Source organism: Ranitomeya imitator, chromosome 1 (genome assembly GCF_032444005.1).
Source record: "Ranitomeya imitator isolate aRanImi1 chromosome 1, aRanImi1.pri, whole genome shotgun sequence".
Taxonomy (NCBI): Eukaryota; Metazoa; Chordata; class Amphibia; order Anura; family Dendrobatidae; genus Ranitomeya; species Ranitomeya imitator.
This window is the reverse complement of record NC_091282.1, coordinates 779,967,377-779,986,368: the sequence shown is the minus strand read 5'-3', so window position 1 is coordinate 779,986,368 and position 18,992 is coordinate 779,967,377. Positions and strand designations below refer to the sequence as shown.

At 48.0% G+C, this 18,992-nt stretch overlaps 1 protein-coding gene across 5 annotated transcripts in view; it reads right to left on the bottom strand.

Annotated features, from left to right (window-relative positions):
* The window catches only part of DGLUCY (D-glutamate cyclase), a 73,061-nt gene that overhangs the window by 10,769 nt on the left and 43,300 nt on the right, over window positions 1-18,992 (bottom strand). For 3 of the 5 annotated variants that reach the window (XM_069736781.1, XM_069736790.1, XM_069736755.1), the window contains one exon: window positions 2,535-3,682. The exons of the other annotated variants lie outside the window; for them this stretch is intronic. The gene's annotated coding sequence lies outside the window, so the exon portion shown is untranslated. Of the gene's footprint in view, window positions 1-2,534; window positions 3,683-18,992 lie in introns of those variants that run through there. 5 annotated transcript variants of the gene reach the window in all.

Here is an 18,992-nt window from a genome sequence, read left to right as displayed (position 1 = left end):
CTAGAGCAGGCCATGTCCTCCTGCGTTAGTCCTAAAGTACAGGTTTACTGTGCTCACAGGTTGCTATATTAGCTTGCTTCCAAGATTGATAACACAAATATATGAACAGACAAACAACAAACACTCCACAAGCGCACCATACAAAGATCATGGGGTCAATCATTTTAGTCTAACAGTGGAGTCATCAGTAACCACACAATGAGGGTTAATATCTGGGTTCAAGGGTACCTGAGTCAGGCAAAACCCGTGATTTTACCTGATCCTGGTCGACTAGAAGAAGGGGAATACCCGTCCACAAGTGGAATGACGTAGGCAGAATATAATCAGTATTCTTACCCCAGCGCTGTGTGATGCCACTAGTCCCGGGAAGTCCCCTGGTCCATTACTGGAGTCGGCCGGGTCTCAGATGAAGCACTCAGGTCCCTGTTCGGGCACCAGAATTGTTGTCGCAGGTCTCGACCTGCTCTCTGATGAGTCCACCTTAGAGATGACGTCACGGCACCGGAGAGATAAGACACAGTACACCAGGCATGTATCTGAAGTATCTCTAGTTTATTAAGCTTACACACACTTTTTATGCATTCTTATGTCGGAGGCGGATTCTCCATATATGGGCTAAGCGTTGGGGAGTTTACTCCCTTGCCTCCCTATGGTTTCGCAAACATACTTTTCTATACAAAACATTATTCGTTATCTACAAAGACATTTCATCCTCCATGTGCTGCTACAATTAGTTCAATAACAGCAATATCAGCGGTATGAAGAATAGCGAATAACAACTTGTTTATCTGACCTTTAGTAACACTTACACAAAATGGAGGCAAGGAAGATAAAATGGATCCTGCTATAACAAGTGCTCCTTCCAAAATTGGGCTTATGTAAAGTAGACATGTGGGAAATGTTACTTATTAAGTATTTTGTGTGACATATCTCTGTGATTTAAGGGCATAAAAATTCAAAGTTGGAAAATTTTCGCCAAATTTCCGTTTTTTTCACAAATAAACGCAAGTAATATCAAAGAAATTTTACCACTATCATGAAGTACAATATGTCATGAGAAAACAGTGTCAGAATCATCAGGATCCGTTGAAGCGTTCCAGAGTTATAACCTCATAAAGGGACAGTGGTCAGAATTGTAAAAATTGGCCCGGTCATTAACGTGCAAACCACCCTTGGGAGTTAAGGAGTTAAAGAATAACTACGCCCTCATCTACAAAACTACTTTGAGCTCAATAAAGGATCAATTTCTTCGGAAGCAACATTATGGGAGTCTTTCAGGGTCAGTATCACAAATGGAGCCAGACTTAAAAAAGATTATACAATCAAATATGAAACGCCGACCGTGGAATTAAAACTCTGAGAAACTACAATACTCCAGATCTTCTAAGCAAATTCTTAAAATGATTATAGATGTTATAGCCCAGCTAAAAAATGGCACTAAAACGAGTGGATAAGCTACTTCTGTATACAATATTATGAAAAAGCTAATAAACCCCACACATTATTGGCTAAACAACTTAGAGACCATACGGAACAATCTTCACCTTATGCTTTATGAACAAATCAGGAAATCAAATAATGTATTATCCAGAGGAGATAGCAGATATATTCCATGAATATTTCTCACAACATTACTCACTCCCCGTTAGTCGCCCAATCTTCCCACAAGAGATACCGTATTTTTCGGACTATAAGACGCACCCCAAATTTTCAGCAGGAAAATAAGGAAAAAAATTATTGCGTCAAATGGGAGTTCATCTTACAGTCCAAAAATTCAGCTTACCGGGGGGGGGGGGTTGTTAGGGGAATCGGCAGTACTGGTGGAGAAGGGTCACAGGAGGTGATTGGTGGTCCGGCGATGATTTGACTCCCATCCCAAAATTGTTCGGCAAGTTTAGTGGTAATTGGTGGTGTTGGGGCTCCATTAACATTTTGTGAAAGCCTGGAGCCCCCGCACATACACTGCTGCAATGCAGTGGCCTCCAGGAAAATGTTGTTGCCCATATCTCACTCTGCACATTCACCGCCTCCGGCAGCCATTTTCCCGGAGGCCACCGCATTGCAGCAATGTAAGTGCAGGGGCTCCGGGATTTCACAAAATGTCGGCGGAGCCCCCAGAGCCCCCAAAACACTGCCGAACCTGCCGCACCAGCCTGGGATGGGAGTCAGATCATTGCCCTGAAGTGTCAGACTACTGAACACATTTTCCCAGCCCAGTGCTGGCAGAATCGCTTGACTCCTGCTGCCACAACACTTCTGTTAAGTACAGTCAAACTATAAGACGCACCCCCATTTTCCCCCCAAATTTTGGGGGAAAATGTCCATCTTATAGTCTGAAAAATATGGTAATCTCATTAGTACTTTTTTAAAATCATGCCACCTCCCCATTCTCAACATAGAGGCAATCAGGGATCTGAATGCACATATTACAGAGGAACAACACGTACCACACAGGAAAACACCAGGGCCAGACGGTTTACCTTAGTCATACTATGAAACCTTCCAAAATGAACTTCTAGCCACCTTGACTCCCCTTTTTTATTCCAATAAATTTTTATTAAGTTATCAAAATTCAATACAAACAGCCACCTGCCAACAATGCTGGTGGAAGCACATAACTAACAGAGGATATTTGTGCAATATATCAAGAACACTGTGATCTCAGCTTTTCCAACAAGTAATCATGTATTGTATATTAACTTTTGAATATTAAGCAGTAAACATAATGTATTGGACAAGGAGGCAATATAAACGGTTACTCCAGAATTACACCCAAACTCAACATGTGCATGGTCACAGAGGAGCTGGAGATTCCACCATTACTTTTCTAATTCTCGTCCTGTCTCAATGAAGAGGGTTGGACATAGGACTGTTTATCCAGGGATCTCATATGCACGATATTCTATTCTTTGCTAAGGACTGAGACAGATAATTCTTGTTGACAATTTACGTTAATTCTTTCAACCACTTCTCTAATAGCAGGTACATTCTGATCTTTCCATTTAGCTGCGAGAATTAATCTTGCCGCAATTAAAATGAGAGCTAGGGAACCTCTAAGGTGAAAAGGAACCTTATCTGTTCCAATGTGAAGTATCATTAAGCTGGGGTCCAATAATATATGCATCATGAGTACCCTTTTAATTAGATTGGCTACCTCCTCCCAAAATTTAGTGACTGTGGGACAAAACCACCACAGATGACCCAATGTACTTTTCTCCCCACACCCATTTGTTGGGGTTGTTGGCTAGCCACCCACTTCGGATCTCCCCTAGAATGGCTGCTCTATGATATGCTAATATATTCGGAACTCCCATTCCCCCCAAATCATTGGGATTGTACATTGTTTTACTGGCCTCTCTTGGCTTATTAGCGCATATGAATTGGTCGGTTATCCTCTGAAGGGAAGATATATATCTCAGGGGGATCTTAATCAGGAGGCATCTAAAGCAATATAAAATTTTTGGAAGTAACATCATCTTAAAAGTATTAATTCTGGCTATCCACGACACAGATACCATTTGAAGATTCTGTAGGTCCTTTCTTATCGACTTCAATAACTTGGGGATATTACTGTCTAGCAGACTTTTGGAGGGGGTGTGCATAATACCCAAGTATTGGATTCTACCTTCCACCCAGTCAAAAGGGTATTGATGCTTCAGGCGGTCTCTCACGTCGGGAGAAACTAAAGAAAGATATGACAATAAATGAAATAGAAGTGAAATATAATATACAAAATATATGAGATGTAAAAAATATATGCACTAAAAAATGTGAATGTCTACATCTAAAGATTTGGAATGGCAAACCATTCGGAACAGTGACTATCAAAAAACCTCAGGACATGTAAAAATAATATTATCTGCATAAAGGCGAATTTTATGTTCCACCGACCCCACCTTAATAACCGGGATGCCGCAGGAAGTTCAAATCCTTTCAGCCAATGGCTCCATACACAGGGCAAAAATAATGGGGGATAGAGGACACCCCTGACAAGTACCATTAGATATTTGAAATGGATCTGATAGGAACCCCGAGGATAACACTCTTGCATCGGGGTTAAAGTACATGGCTACCCCAGCCGAAAAGATGGAGCGCTGTGGTCCTGGGTTCAAATCCCACTAAGGACAACATCTGCAAGGAGTTTGTATGTTCTCCCCGTGTTTGTGTGGGTTTCCTCTGGGTTCTCCGGTTTCCTCCCACATTCCAAAAAAACATACTGATAGGGAATTTAGATTGTGAGCCCCATCGGGGGCAGCGATGATAATGTGTGCAAAACTGTAAAGCGCTGCAGAATATGTTAGCGCTATATAAAAAAATATATATATATATAATAAAAAATAAAGACCTGTCAGTTCAAATTTACCAAGTACACTCCTTAGGTAACCCCCATGCACCCTATCAAAAGCTTTTTCAGCTTCAAGTGACAAGAATGCACTGGGGGAACCATAGAGCTCAGCAGCTTCAATCAAATTAATCATTCTACGTGTCCCATCCTTTGCCTTGTGTCCCGCCACAAACCCAACTTGGTCAGGGAAGATAAGAGAAGGGATGATGTGGTGCAGTCTCATTGCTAATATTTTTAAAAATATCTTCACGTCACAATTCAAAATTGAAATAGGCCTGAAGTTACCTGGGCATGTAGGCGGTTTACCTGGTTTCAGTAATGTAGTAATGTAGTAATCGTAGCCTCCAGATTAGAACTGGACACAGATTCTTTTACCTGCCAATGCTTATAAAGTCTCAAAAAAAAACAGGGATAATATTTTTTGGAAATGGCGATAATATTCATTTGGTCTGGTCAGGGGGCTTTATTACGCTTTGTCAATTTAATAGCAGTCTTAAATCTCCTCCTCAGTGAAGGGAGTGTTAAGACAGTTTAGCTGGTCTTGGGATACTCGGGGTAAATTAATATTTTTTTTTTTATTTAAATAGATTTTTATTAACAATATAAAAAAAAGAGAACAACAGAATGCCATTTACATTGCATTATATCAGATACACATTTTCTTACTTTAATAAACCCCAACCTTACCCCAACTACCCCCCTCCCCCATAAGACAGCTCAGTCTCAATCTCCACCCCACCGAGGCATTATCTGCCTCTTGTAATTTATCCTCTTCCAGGTCTTAGGAAACACGACGCCTATACTCCTCAATCCAAATCAAGCCAAGGAGACCATATTTTATTAAAGAGTTCTATTTTCCCCCTTTTACTGTACACCCCCTTTTCCAATTTTAGACCATGTTGAACATATTGGAGAAATTCCCTTCTCACAGGTGGTTCCGCGTTTATCCAGTTTCGTGCTATTACTTTCCTGGCCATGTAGAGTAGCTTAGCGATTGCAATCTTCCAAGTATTGTCAACTCCAATTTCTTCCACATATCCCAGCACACATACTATCGGGTCTCTAACAACTCTGCACTTATATGCTGCTTCAACCCGGCTCAAAACCACCACCCAAAAGGCAGCCAGTCTCGGACACGTCCACATCATGTGATATATTCCTGCCTTCTCACTCGCACACCTCGGACACTCAGAATTGGCACGCAATCCCGCTTTGTATAGCACTTCCGGAGATTTATATACCCTATGCAGAATGTATAGCTGCGAGAGCCTATATGGTTCACTCAAGGATAGTCGCGGAACCCACTCCATCACCGATTCCCAGGTTTCATTTTCCATCGGCCCCACTTCTCTCTCCCACTTAGCTCTCGCCTTTATAGGGAAATCTAGCAGAAATGTGTGCATAAGGTCCTTATACAGAGTGGAAATAACTCCCCTTGTAGTACCCTCACCACACACATACTCCAACACTATATCATCTTGAACCCTGATATCAGCCTTCTTATTCTGAGCTCTAAAGGCATGTCTCATCTGCGCATACTGATATTCCCCTGTGGATCGCAAACCAAATTCTTCCTGCAATTGGGAAAAGGACTTCAGCTCCTGCTGCTGGATTATCTGGTGAACAAAGCAAATTCCCTTATTCTGCCATTCCATCAATCCTCCCAGGGCCTCAAAATCCTTTAAGTTGTGGTTAGACCATATCGGTGTGAATTTAGTCAACCCTGTAACCCCACGAATCTGCCTTAGTCTATTCCATAATTTACGAATCAGGAACAGGGTTGGGTATATTTTCCCCAGCGCGCCCAATGAGCCATCCTCCAAACACCTGGCCATCGGTCGTCGGTCCGTCACCTCTTCCAATAGCTGTTGTACTGCGCTGGATGACGCCCCTCGCGCCCAGCCCTTCAAATGCTGGCTCTGGGCCGCAAAGAAGTATATTTCCGGGTTGGGCAAAGCCAAACCACCATCTTCCTTGGGTCGTTGAAGCGTCTCCAAGCTAATACGTGGATATTGTCTACCCCATATCAAACTTCTAAAGAGGGCATTAATCTGCCTGAACTTCCCCCGAGGGATCCAAATTGGTGCGTTATGCATAACATAAAGAATTTTAGGCATAAGGACCATTTTAATAAGGTTTACCCTACCGACGACCGATAGATGTAGCTTATTCCAGGCGTCTACCTTTGCCTTGAGTACCCCCATAACAGGAGTCAAATTTCTTTGCAGAAACTCCGCCACCGGCACCGAGATCCATATTCCAAGATATTTAAATTGGGAAACCACCTTCAGCCTCTCATCCCCAACATCCTCACTCACATTCTCTCCTACGTCATCCACTCTAAAAAGAACCGTCTTATCCCAATTAATTGTTAGTCCCGACACAGTACCAAATCTCTCAACAATTTCAACGGCCCCTCTTAGTGAATTGTCTGGATCCTCCAGGAACAGCAAAACATCATCCGCATATAACGCTATTTTTTCCTCTACTTTGCCATACCTAAACCCAGGGACCCCATCCGACTGCCGAATCTTAGCAGCAAGAGGTTCTACAGCCAACGCGAACAGGAGGGGTGACAGCGGGCATCCCTGCCTAGTACCCCTAGCCAGCCCTATAGGACGAGATAGCTCCCCATTTACTCTAATTCTAGCGGATGGTAATGAGTACAACAGCTGTATCCAGGCCACAAACTGCGGGCCAAACCCCATACATTCCAACACCTGCCAGAGGTACCCCCATTCGACGCTGTCAAACGCCTTGTGTGCATCTAGCGATACAATCACTCTTCGACCACAGTTATCAGACTCTACCTGCAAATTTACATATAACCTCCGCAAATTGATCGCCGTTGATCTATCCGGCATAAAGCCAGATTGGTCCGAATGCACCAGACTCGCAATAACACTAGAGAGGCGGAGAGCCAACACCTTGGCCAGAAGCTTGACATCAATTGTTAGTAAAGAAATTGGGCGGTACGACTCCGGTTTCCCCAAGTCCTTATCCTCCTTTGGAATGACCACTATTATGGCCTCTCTCATAGAGGCTGGCAAGCGCCCACAAGACCTAGCTTCCTCCAATACCATTTTTAATCTAGGAATCAACACTTCTGCCAACCCTTTATAGATCTCAGCGGGTAACCCATCGACCCCAGGCGCCTTCCCATTGGCCATAGACATCAATGCCCGACTCAATTCCTCCTCAGTGATAGGGGCCTCAAGGCTCTCCCTATCTGCCTCACTCAGTCTCGGCAAATCCAGACCTTCCAAGAAAGTCAGTGCATCCTCGACCGATTCACCAACCCGAGAGGAATACAAATCTGCATAGAAGTCCGCAAAGGCTCTCAAAATTTCAGGTGTTTCCGTTATTTTACCTCCACTAGCAGATTCCAAAGAGTGTATATATGAAGAACCTCTCTGAGCAGCAGCCACTACCGACAGCATATGTCCCACTGTTTCTCCCTCCTGATAGAACAATACCCTTTGGAAATCTCGTTTCCTCTCAGCTTTGCCTAGCAGAATTTTTTCCAAATGATTTTGTGCGTTTTTCATTCTTCTCTCTGCCTCAGGGGTTCCCAGTGTGGCCATCCCATCCTCTGCTTCCTTCAACTCCTCAACTGCCGCTTTTTCTACCTCTCTCGTCCTCCGCTTACACCTACTAATGTCCCTAAACAGTAGTCCCCTCAGGTACGCCTTCATTGCATCCCAAATTGTAAGAGCGTCGGCGCTTCCATCATTTAAGAGAAAGAATTCCGCCACCTCCCGTCCTATACTTTCCAACTCAATACTCTGTAACCAATTAGGATGAATCTTCCATTCTCTCCCACTTAGCGAGCGAGCCCCCTCCAATCTAACCTCTACTTCAATTGGACTATGGTCCGACAAGGCCCTTGGCAGATATCTCACCTCCCCAACCAGTGTGTCCAAAATCCTGTTACCCAGAGCCATATCAATTCTAGAGAGTGTGGCATGTGCCGGTGAATAACATGAGTACCCTCTCTCCCCCACATGTCTAACCCTCCACAGATCAATCAAACCTATCTCCTGTATATAGGTGCCAAATGTTGTTATGTGTCCCTCCGACCTATTCTGAGTATTTTTATTTTTATCCCAATATTCATCACAGATGTTATTTAGATCTCCGATAATTATTAACGGTGTCGGTCCCCATTTTTCCACTCGCTCCATTACTTCTCTAATCTTCCTGCTAGAGTAGGGAGGCGGAATATACATCGCGGCAACACACAGCATCACTCCATACAGTATACACCGTAATAGTACATACTGTCCCTCCACGTCCACATATACCTTCACCTCCTCATACTGAACTCCCGCTGGAACCAAGATTGAGACTCCTCTTGCATACGCGGAGAAGGTAGAATGATATCCCCTCTGGATCCATCGTCTATTCAAAACATCCACTTTTTCCCTTACCAAATGCGTCTCCAGCAAGCATATCATTGAGGCCCTTTGGTCTCTTGCATATTGCAAACACGCAGCACGTCTAGATTTCTCCCCTAGGCCTCTCACATTCCAGCACAAAATCTTAAAACGGGTCCCCATCACTTGGCTCATCTTCACTATAAGTATCATCAATTTTGAGCTCAGGCTGTCTAACTACCCTCCCCCCCTCCCCCCTCCCAACTCCCCCTCCCACCCTTCCCCCCTCACATCTAACCATTCCACCTCTTTCCAAGAGTGGGGCATCATCGCCCATAGCGAACACTCCGTTTGGCATTACCATCCCAACCCTCCTCCCACCACTGTACATAACAGGATTTCAGACATTTTGAAAAATAACGTTCTCAAAACATTTTAACTTAGAATTATTTGCACACGCAAGAAGCCTGCATACACTTAAAATATGTCTCAAACCCTTCCTCCCCCTTTCCCAGCAACCATTACATCATCCCTTTAACTTTAACTGGATATAATCCAGCTCCCTTCTTCCCCCCCCATACCCCTTGGCTTGTCAATCACATGACTCTTTTCCAACTGACAGATAAGTAAACAACTTCAGACTCTTCCCACAGTTTCAGTCTCCTTTTCCTTTAAGCTTTTTAGCATTAATATCGATCCACTGGGTAGCGTCCTCCGGCTTCTGGAAAAAATGAATTTTATCAAACGCCACCACCCTCAGTCTTGCTGGGAACATCATGGAATACTGCACACCCAATTCCCTCAGCCGTCTCTTGATACCCGTGAACATCATCCGTTGTTTCTGCACCAGAGTAGAATAGTCTGGGTATATAGCAATCTTTTGACCTTCAACTGTCAGATCCGTCATGTCTCTGGCCTTCCTCAGGATAATGTCTCTGTCTCTATAGTTTAGAATTTTGGCGAGCATGGTACGGGGATTCGCTCCAGGGACAGGTGGTTTCGGCGGGACCCTATGCGCTCTTTCTACCGCGAACACTTTTGTTAGCGCCATATCTCCAAATGTCTCTAACAGCCATTTTTCAATATATTCCGTTGGATTCCTCCCTTCAGCTTTTTCAGGGATGCCCACTATGCGAATATTATTTCTTCTGGACCTGTTCTCAAGGTCCTCATTTTTCGCAGCCAATTCAGCAATTGCTTGAGTGAACTTTTTCTCTGCTTTTTGCAGCTGCACTATATGATCTTCTGCAGTGCTCACTCTCTCCTCTACCTCCCCCACACGTTTGTCAATCTTCTGCATGGCTGCGTTTATCTGGGCTGTGTCCCCCTTAACCTCCTGTATCTGTATGGTCAGAGATTGTTTACATGAAGAGACTAGCGCAAAAACGTCTCTTAGGGTAGGCTCAGCTTCTGGCGCCATTTCCTCGGGTCCCCCTTCTGCCACCGCCATTTTACTCTCCTTTCTCCCCTGTTGTACCTCATGTTCTCCTGCTGGGCTCTCCTCCTCCTCCTCCTCTTCGGTATCGGCTCCGGCTCCCTCCTCTGCGGCCTCCGCTCTCGCAAACTGCTGGAGCTTTGCCGCTACCTCCATACGCTTTCTGCATGCGGCGTTCTCCTTGTCTGCCTTTTCCCTCAAGTCGGCGCCATCTTGGATTGCGCCTGCATCCCCGGCTCCCGCGTCCTTCTGCCGTCTCCTGGTCATGTTCGTCGGTTCCAGCGCTACCGAACAGCACCGCCGGCCTCTCCAAGTCTCCCCGCAGCCAGTAAGCCCCCGCAGGGACCAAACAGCAGCGGCTCTGCAGGATTTTACAATATACAGCGGCGGGAGCTCACAGCCGGGGTAAATTAATATTTAGTAAATATTGATCAATGTCCGATTGAAATGGTCGAGGAGTTTGAGGGTCTCTATGTAGATTATAAAGTTAGGTATAGCATTGGGCAAATAGGCCTGCTATCTCCGTGGGGTTCTGAACATAATTTCCATGAGGGTCTACAAGGTGATCAATTCTGGTTTGCATTTCGTGTTTTTTAACTCTGCATGCCAGTAGTGTTCCAGCTCTGTCCCCAGTTGCATAAAATCTCGTTTTCATTTTTTTAAGATTATATGCATAAATAGAAAGGAGATTTTCTCGTAATTTAAATCTAAGCTTACCTATACCTAGGAGTTAAATTACTTCTAATTGATGGAGTTGCGTCATCTTATTTCTGCTCCTTTCTCTTTACCGTTTCAAATAAGACGCCTGTTGAATGAATATTCCTCTAATGACCGCCTTATGTGCTGACCTTAAGGTCTCATCTGAAACCTCCCCCACATCATTAGTGTTAAAGTAATGTGAAAGTTCTGATGACACTTTTTCCATCCCGTGCTGGTCAAGGAGAAGAGAGGTATTTAATAGCCACCTAGAGGATGGCTTTGTTTGGTGTCGCAAGGCGAGTATCAAGGTCACTGGGGCGTGATTCAACCAGGAAATTAATCCAATTTTTGCTGCGACGCATCTGCCTAAGGCCTTACTATCGACTAAAAAATAATCCTGTCTACTGTAGGTCTGATGTTGAAAGGAATAGAAAGTAAAGTCCCTTTCGATGGCGTGAGAATATCTCCTGTAATCATGTAAATGGAACTTGCTAATCAAAGGTTTTAATTCTTTCCAGAAGTAAATCTTTTCATTAGAACAATCTAAAAGTCTATCCACAGGAATATTGAAATCTCTACAAATAATTTGCTATCCCTGAGATAATTCGGTTACCTACTGAAATACTTTGCGCAGAAATAGAATCTGGGCATTATTTGGAGCATATACTGCAACAATAGTATGCACATCACCGTTAAGAGAGGACACTAAACTCACAAATTTATACACTGAAACGCCACCGTATTTTTAATTAATATACATACCCCTGCTTTCTTGCCAAGGTTGTTTGCAAAGAATGTGTGTGGGAATTGGGGATGGCTAATACTACTATTATCGGACTCAAGCTAATGCGTCTCTTGCAAACACACCAGATCAGCCTGTGATTTCCGCATCTCCCACCACATCATGGACCTTTTCCCTGAGGAGTTCAGTCCTTTAACATTGCGTGATAGTATTTGGATGTTCATGGTGGAACATACAATCGCCTAGGACTCTAGGACTTCCCATATGCCTCCAAGTACAATCCAACAGTGTAATCAATATGACTAAACACTCTTGCATCGTAGTATTACTTTGAGAGCACAGAAACATCAATAAATGTAAACAAGTCAGGGATTAAAAAAATCACACATTACCAGAACAAGCAAAAAGAAGAAAACAACCGAAAAAAAATTCAAAAGTAGTTCAAGCTGGAAAAAAAAATAAAAAATAGAAAAACAGGTTGCAAAAAAACAGAATGCAAACTGTTAAGTCAAGGATCAGCAGATAAAGTTGCTGCAAGGGCACTGTTTCCACTAGCCCCACAATGGGCCTCAGAGACATGGACCTGCTCCAAAACTCCAGATCATTGGTTAGACCACTCCTGGGTTAATTTCTACCCCTGATTGATTTTCCTAGGATAGAAAGGAATCTTCCACTCAGTCTTTCTTCCACTTGTTTGGGAGAGTGACATACAACCAGTCGACCTTCATACGAGACCAACAACTTCACCGGTAAGAAAACCCATCTGTATCGTATATTATTGTCTTTGAGAGACTTACAAACGTTTGCATATTCCCTCCTCTTAGCCAACGTTGCTGCACAAAGGTCTGGAAAAACTTGGAGGTTTTGCAAATCCTCTGGCAGACTTGGGTTCTTCCTTAATCTCTGCAGAAATGTTTCTTTAGTGGTGAAAAAAATGTTCATTGTGGATCTCTGAATGATCCAATGTTGTCCTAAATGCCTAATGATGAAAAATATAATCCACCTGTCTGTAATCAAGTCTCCATATGCTCTGTGATAGTCTCAGGGTATGTGCACACGTTGCGGATTTTCCTGCGGACCCACAGCGGTTTTGACGCTGCGGATCTGCAGCTGTTTTCCATGAGTTTACAGTACCATGTAAACCTATGGGAAACAAAATCCACAGTGCACATGCTGTGGAAAAAAACACGCGGAAATTCTGCATTGTTTATTCCGCAGCATGTCAATTCTTTGTGCGTATTCTGCTGCGGTTTATACCTGCTCCATAATAGGAATCCGCAGGTGTAAAACCGCAGGTGGAATCCGCACAAAAACAGTGGTAAATCCGCAGTAATTCCGCAGGTAATCCGCAGTGCGGTTTACCTGCGGATTTACAAAAACAGGTGCGGAAAAAACAGGATTTTTTGGTTGCTTACCGTAAAATCTGTTTCTTGAAGCCTCCATTGGGGGACACAGGAACCATGGGTGTATGCTGCTGCCACTAGGAGGCTGACACTATGCAAATAAAAAAGTTAGCTCCTCCTCTGCAGTGTACACCCCACCGACTGGCATTATACTCTTCAGTTAGTGAGAAAGCAGTAGGAGATAATGAAACAAGGTTGAAAAACCATAACCACAAACTTGAGAACTGTAACGTGAGAACAGTCATAGAACAGATAACAGAAAACATTGGGAGGGAGCTGTGTCCCCCAATGGAGGCTTCAAGAAACAGATTTTACGGTAAGCAACCAAAAAATCCTGTTTTCTTTATCGCCTCTCATTGGGGGACACAGGAACCATGGGACGTCCCAAAGCAGTCCCAAGGGCGGGAAAACAGACTTCCATCAGGTCAGAGGACTCACCACTGCCGCCTGCAGGATCCTTCTGCCTAGGCTGGCGTCCGCCGATGCGTAGGTATGGACCTTGTAAAATTTGGCGAACGTGTGGATGGAAGACCAAGTTGCCGCTTTGCACAGCTGTAGGGCGGAAGCCCTGTGGTGCACCGCCCAGGAGGCGCCGACTGCCCGGGTAGAGTGAGCCTTAATCCCAGGAGGGGGCACTCTGTTCTTGACCCGGTAAGCCTCCAAGATTGCCATTCTGATCCATCGAGCAATAGTCGCTTTAGAAGCCGGCTGGCCTCTGCGCGTGCCATCAGGAATGACGAAAAATGAATCCGTCTTCCGGAAAGAGGATGTTCTATCCAAATAAATCCTCACTGCCCTGACTAGGTCCAGCTTGTTCAACGATCGCTCCAGAGGATGAGTCGGAGCTGGACAAAAGGAAGGTAGAACGATGTCCTCGTTGAGGTGGAAGGTGGAAACCACCTTAGGAAGAAAAGAAGGTGGAGGTCGGAAGACCACCTTGTCCTGGTGAATGACCAAAAACGGAGGGCGGCAAGACAGTGCCGCCAGCTCGGAAACGCGGCGAATGGACGTGATGGCCACAAGAAAGGCCACCTTCCAAGATAAAACTGATAGAGGAATCTCCCTAAGAGGTTCAAAGGGAGAAACCTTCAAAACGTCCAGTACCAGGTTTAGGTCCCATGCCTCCACAGGGGCCCTGTACGGCGGGACGGCGTGGGCTACCCCCTGAAAGAAGGTCTTAATCTGTGGCCGAGAGGCCAAGGTCTTCTGAAAGAGGATGGAAAGCGCAGAGACCTGACCCTTCAGAGAACTAAGAGCCAGGCCCGAATCCAGTCCTGCCTGAAGGAAGGCCAAAAGAGAAGGCAGGGAAAAAACCATAGGCGGCACGCGGTTGGACTCGCACCAACGGAAGTAGGCCTTCCAGGTGCGGTAGTAGATCCTGGAAGACGAAGGCTTCCGAGCCTGAATCATGGTGTGAATCACCCGGTCCGAAAGGCCGGACGCTCTTAGAACCGCGGTCTCAACAGCCACGCCGTTAAACTGAGCGACCGAGAATTCGGGTGGCAGATCGGACCCTGGGACAGCAGATCGGGCCTGTCTGGAAGGCGCCAGGGAGCGTCCGCGAGAAGGTTGACGAGCTCCGCGAACCAAGCTCTCCTGGGCCAATCCGGGGCGATCAGGATGACCGGCACCCCTTCCGCTTTGATCTTCTTCAACAGTTTGGGAAGTAATGGAAGGGGTGGGAACAGATAGGGCAGCTCGAACTGTGACCAAGGGATGGCCAGAGCATCGACGCCCACTGCGAGAGGATCGCGGGACCTGGAGACGAATTGTGGAACCTTCCTGTTGATCCGAGACGCCGTGAGATCCACATCCGGAGTTCCCCATCGAAGACAAATCTGATGGAAGACCTCCGGATGCAGGGACCATTCCCCTGCCGCGAGACCCTCGCGGCTGAGGAAGTCGTCGGCCCAGTTTTCTACGCCGGGGATATGCACCGCGGATATCACCGGAACCGTTGCCTCTGCCCAAAGGAGGATCTTGGACACCTCGGCAAGGGCCAAGGAGCTCCGAGTCCCCCCCTGATGGTTGACATATGCCACAGCCGTGGCATTGTCCGTCTGGATCCGGACTGGAAGGCCCCTGAGGATCCTTTCCCAATGGCGGAGGGACAGAAAGATGGCCCGAATTTCGAGGACGTTGATCGGCAGCGCGGACTCCTGCAGCGACCAATGGCCCTGAACCGTCAGGTGGCGAAAAACCGCACCCCAGCCGATCAGGCTGGCATCCGTTGTCACCACCTGCCAGTGAACCGGAAGGAAGGACCTGCCCTGGGAGATGAGAGGAGACGTCAGCCACCAGTTGAGAGACCGCTTGACCCGAAAGGAGAGTCTGATCGGCCGATCCAGGGAGAAGACCGACCTGTCCCACTGAGACAGAATGGCTTGCTGAAGGGGTCGAGAATGGAATTGGGCGAAGGGAATCGCTTCCAAGGTAGCTACCATCCTCCCCAGAACCTTCATGGCCGATCGGAGGGAGGGAGGCCGAGGACCCTGGAGCAAGAGAATGTCCCGACAAAGGGTGGATCTCTTGTCCTTGGGAAGGAAGACTCTGGACTGACGAGTGTCGAAGAGCATGCCCAGAAAGATGATGCGCTGAGAAGGAATAAGGCAGGACTTCTTCCGGTTGACCAGCCATCCGAAATGGGATAAGGTGTCGAGAACAATGGACAAGCTTTCGTGGGCCTGAGCAAAGGACGGAGCCTTGATGAGGATGTCGTCGAGGTATGGAAACAGAACCAAGCCTCTGACTCTCAAAATGGCCATCAGCGCCGCCATGATTTTCGTGAACACCCTTGGCGCGGTTGCGAGACCGAACGGCAGGGCGACGAACTGAAAATGATCTTGTTGCACTGCGAAGCGCAGGAAACGGTGATGTCCGGGAAATATTGGAACATGTAGGTAGGCGTCCTGGATATCTATAGAGCATAGAAATTCCTGAGCCTCCATGGAAGCAATTACTGAACGAAGGGATTCCATCCTGAAGTGTCTCAGGCAAACCCTCCTGTTCAACAATTTGAGGTCCAGAATGGGACGAACCTTGCCGTCTTTTTTCGGTACCACAAAGAGGTTCGAGTAGAAACCCGTGTACCGTTCCTTTTCTGGGACGGGAACGATTACCCCGGATTTGAGCAGAGAAGCGATGGCTGCGAAGAAGCCCGGAACCAAAGCGGGATCTTTTGGAGGACGAGATTGGAAGAAACGATCTCTGGGTCGGGAGGCGAACTCTATTTTGTATCCCGAAGACACAACTTCCCTGACCCATGCATCCTCTACTGCGGAAATCCAGACGTCCCTGAAACGGAGAAGACGGCCCCCCAACCTGGGAGTTGGGCTGGAGTCTTGCCGAGAGTCATGCGGAAGTGGATCTTCCAGTCCTGGGCCTGGACGATCTACCCTGGGAATAGCGAGGACGCCAGGACGGAGTGGGCCTGAAGGACACCGCCTTCTTCTCTTGACGTGCCTGTGGCCTCTGTTGCTGCTGGGAAAAGGAGTTTGATGCAGCGAAGGACGAAAAGGCCGGAACGAGCGAAACTGCCGTCTAGGAGGAGGGCGACGAGGTTTAGCCTGGGGGAGAAGGGAACTTGTGCCCTCAGTGGCGTCCTTAATGATCTGGTCCAGCTGGGAACCAAAGAGACGAGAGCCCTGGAAGGGCAGACTAGTGAGGGACTTTTTGGAGGACAAGTCCGCCTGCCAGGCCTTGAGCCAAACGGTCCGGCGGATGGCAACGGCATTGCTGGAAGCCTGAGCCGCACAAGAGGCGACATCCAGGGAGGCGGAAACCAGGTATTCACCAGCGTGGGAAATCTGGTTGGCAAGTTCCGCTAATTGCGCGGGAGGAGCCCCGTCCAGGATACCTCGCCGCAGATCCTTGGCCCATTTAGAGATGGATTTTGAGGCCCAAGTGGAAGCAAAGGCCGGGCATAGCGCTGCTGAAGCCGCTTCGAAGGCAGATTTTGCGAAGGATTCTATAACTCTGTCGTTAGAATCCTTCAGAGACGCTCCGCCGGACAGTGGGAGCACCGTGTTGGTGGACAGCCTGGACACAGGTGGATCCACCGAGGGAGAGACCGTCCAATTGGCGGTAAGATCTGGTGAAAAAGGATATAACACCCCCAGGCGTTTTCCCCTCTGAAAACGTCTGGTCGGATTCTCTCTCTCTCTGGCCAGGATTTCCTCGAATTCAGGATGAGGGGCAAAAAATTTTGAAGGTGGTTTGGCCCGTCTAAACGAAACCGCCTGATCTGCGGGTTCCGTAGAGGGATCCTTAATGCCACAGGTTTGGTTTATAGCCCGAATGAGGTTCTGGACCGACTCACTCATGGTGGCGATTTGGCTAGGATCCAGCTCCGACATCTCCTCTGAGGGCGCATCAGATAAAGCCTCGCCTGACTCAGGGGAGGAGGAACGGTGCGACACCAACCGCGGGGGAGGGCCGTGCGGCGACATGGAACGCGAAGAGGACTCAGACCGACGTTCCTGTCTGGACCTTTTGTGGCTAATCAAGGAGGGCTCGGGCGGCGGTTCCTGCGACCCGCTGGCCACTGCAGGGGTCTGCAGGGGTAACCGATCCAGCGCGGACACCAGGGTTTGAGACACCCGTGTTAAATCGGCCACCGATTGTGACAGAGAAGCGGCCCAGCCTGGGATGGGGGGATCACTCTCGGGCGGAACAGCCGGGGGATCCTGGGCGGTGGGAGCAATCGGGTTGCTGCAGGACTGACACAGCGGGGAGGACTGACCTGAGGGAAGTTTGCTGTTACAGGACGAACATGCAAAGTACGTGACTAAGGTAGTAGATGAAGAAGAAGTAGGGGGGCGAGAGCGGCCCCCTTTAGAGGAAGACATTTTGAGGGACCCTGAAGATGCCAGTTGGTTAGGGGACAGTGGGCAGAGGGGGGTGTCAGACTGCAGTGCAGCTACTCACGGACCCGGTCCTGGAAGATGTCCCACTTGTCCTTGGTGGAGAAATCCCCTGGTGCTGAGCTCACAGAAGATGCGGGCGAAGGAGCGTGGCGCGCTGCGTGAGGCACTGCAAGGGCTGCTGCTGTGGTGTGAAGCGATGCTCACGCAAGACGAGTGTCCCACGAGGAAGGGGGCGGAGCTAGACGCAGAGGCGCCGGTGGGCAGGTCATAGTATGTCGGGCGGGAAAAAGCCCGCCCGCAGAAGCGGAAGTGACAGATCCGAAGACCGGAAGTAGGCCCCGGCCGAAGCCGGGGCCTAAATTAGGAACCGGCGGCCGGGAAACGAGCCGCGGCGCCGGTATAGAGCGCCGGAGCTATGCGCCGCGACGGGAGGCTGGCGGCACAGGCGCCGCAGCCTGCTAGGCTGCGCCGCTGAAGGGCGCCGCAGATCCACCTCCTGCGGCGCCGGAGCAGTGCGCCGCGACGGGAGGCTGGCGGCACAGGCGCCGCAGCCTGCCAGGCTGCGCCGCTAAAGGGCGCCGCAGATCCACCTCCTGCGGCGCCGGAGCAATGCGCTGCAGCGATAAGCAGCGCGATAGACTGCAGGGCTGCTGCGCTGAGGACTGTGCCCAGTGAAAAACCGCAGCGCTGATAGTGCGCCGCGGAAAGGAGCGAACAGCAGCCAAAAGCTGCCAAGAAAGAAGGTGCTGGTCACGGGTGAGAGCGCTGCGGCCAGAAAAGGGCCCCGCGCTGGAGCAGAAGGCCCTTGCAGAATGGGGAAAATGCTGGAACTCCAGGAACCGATAAAATATCGACCGCGCCGCAAGGATACAGGCGATGACCGGGTAAGAGAGGGTCACCGTCTGGGAGCCCTTAACAAGAATCCCCCCCCTAACAAGGATCTGGGATGGGATAGGGGAAATACTCACCTAAAAAACATCCCACGCCGTACTAACCTTAAAAGAGGGTGAGACATCCAGGGCTGATGGACGTCCTCGTCTCCTCCAACCGACAGGCTCTGGTGGGCGAGTGGGTGGGGGACGGAGCCAGGACCGGACTTCTGAGCACGCTGGTGTGCCAGGATCTTG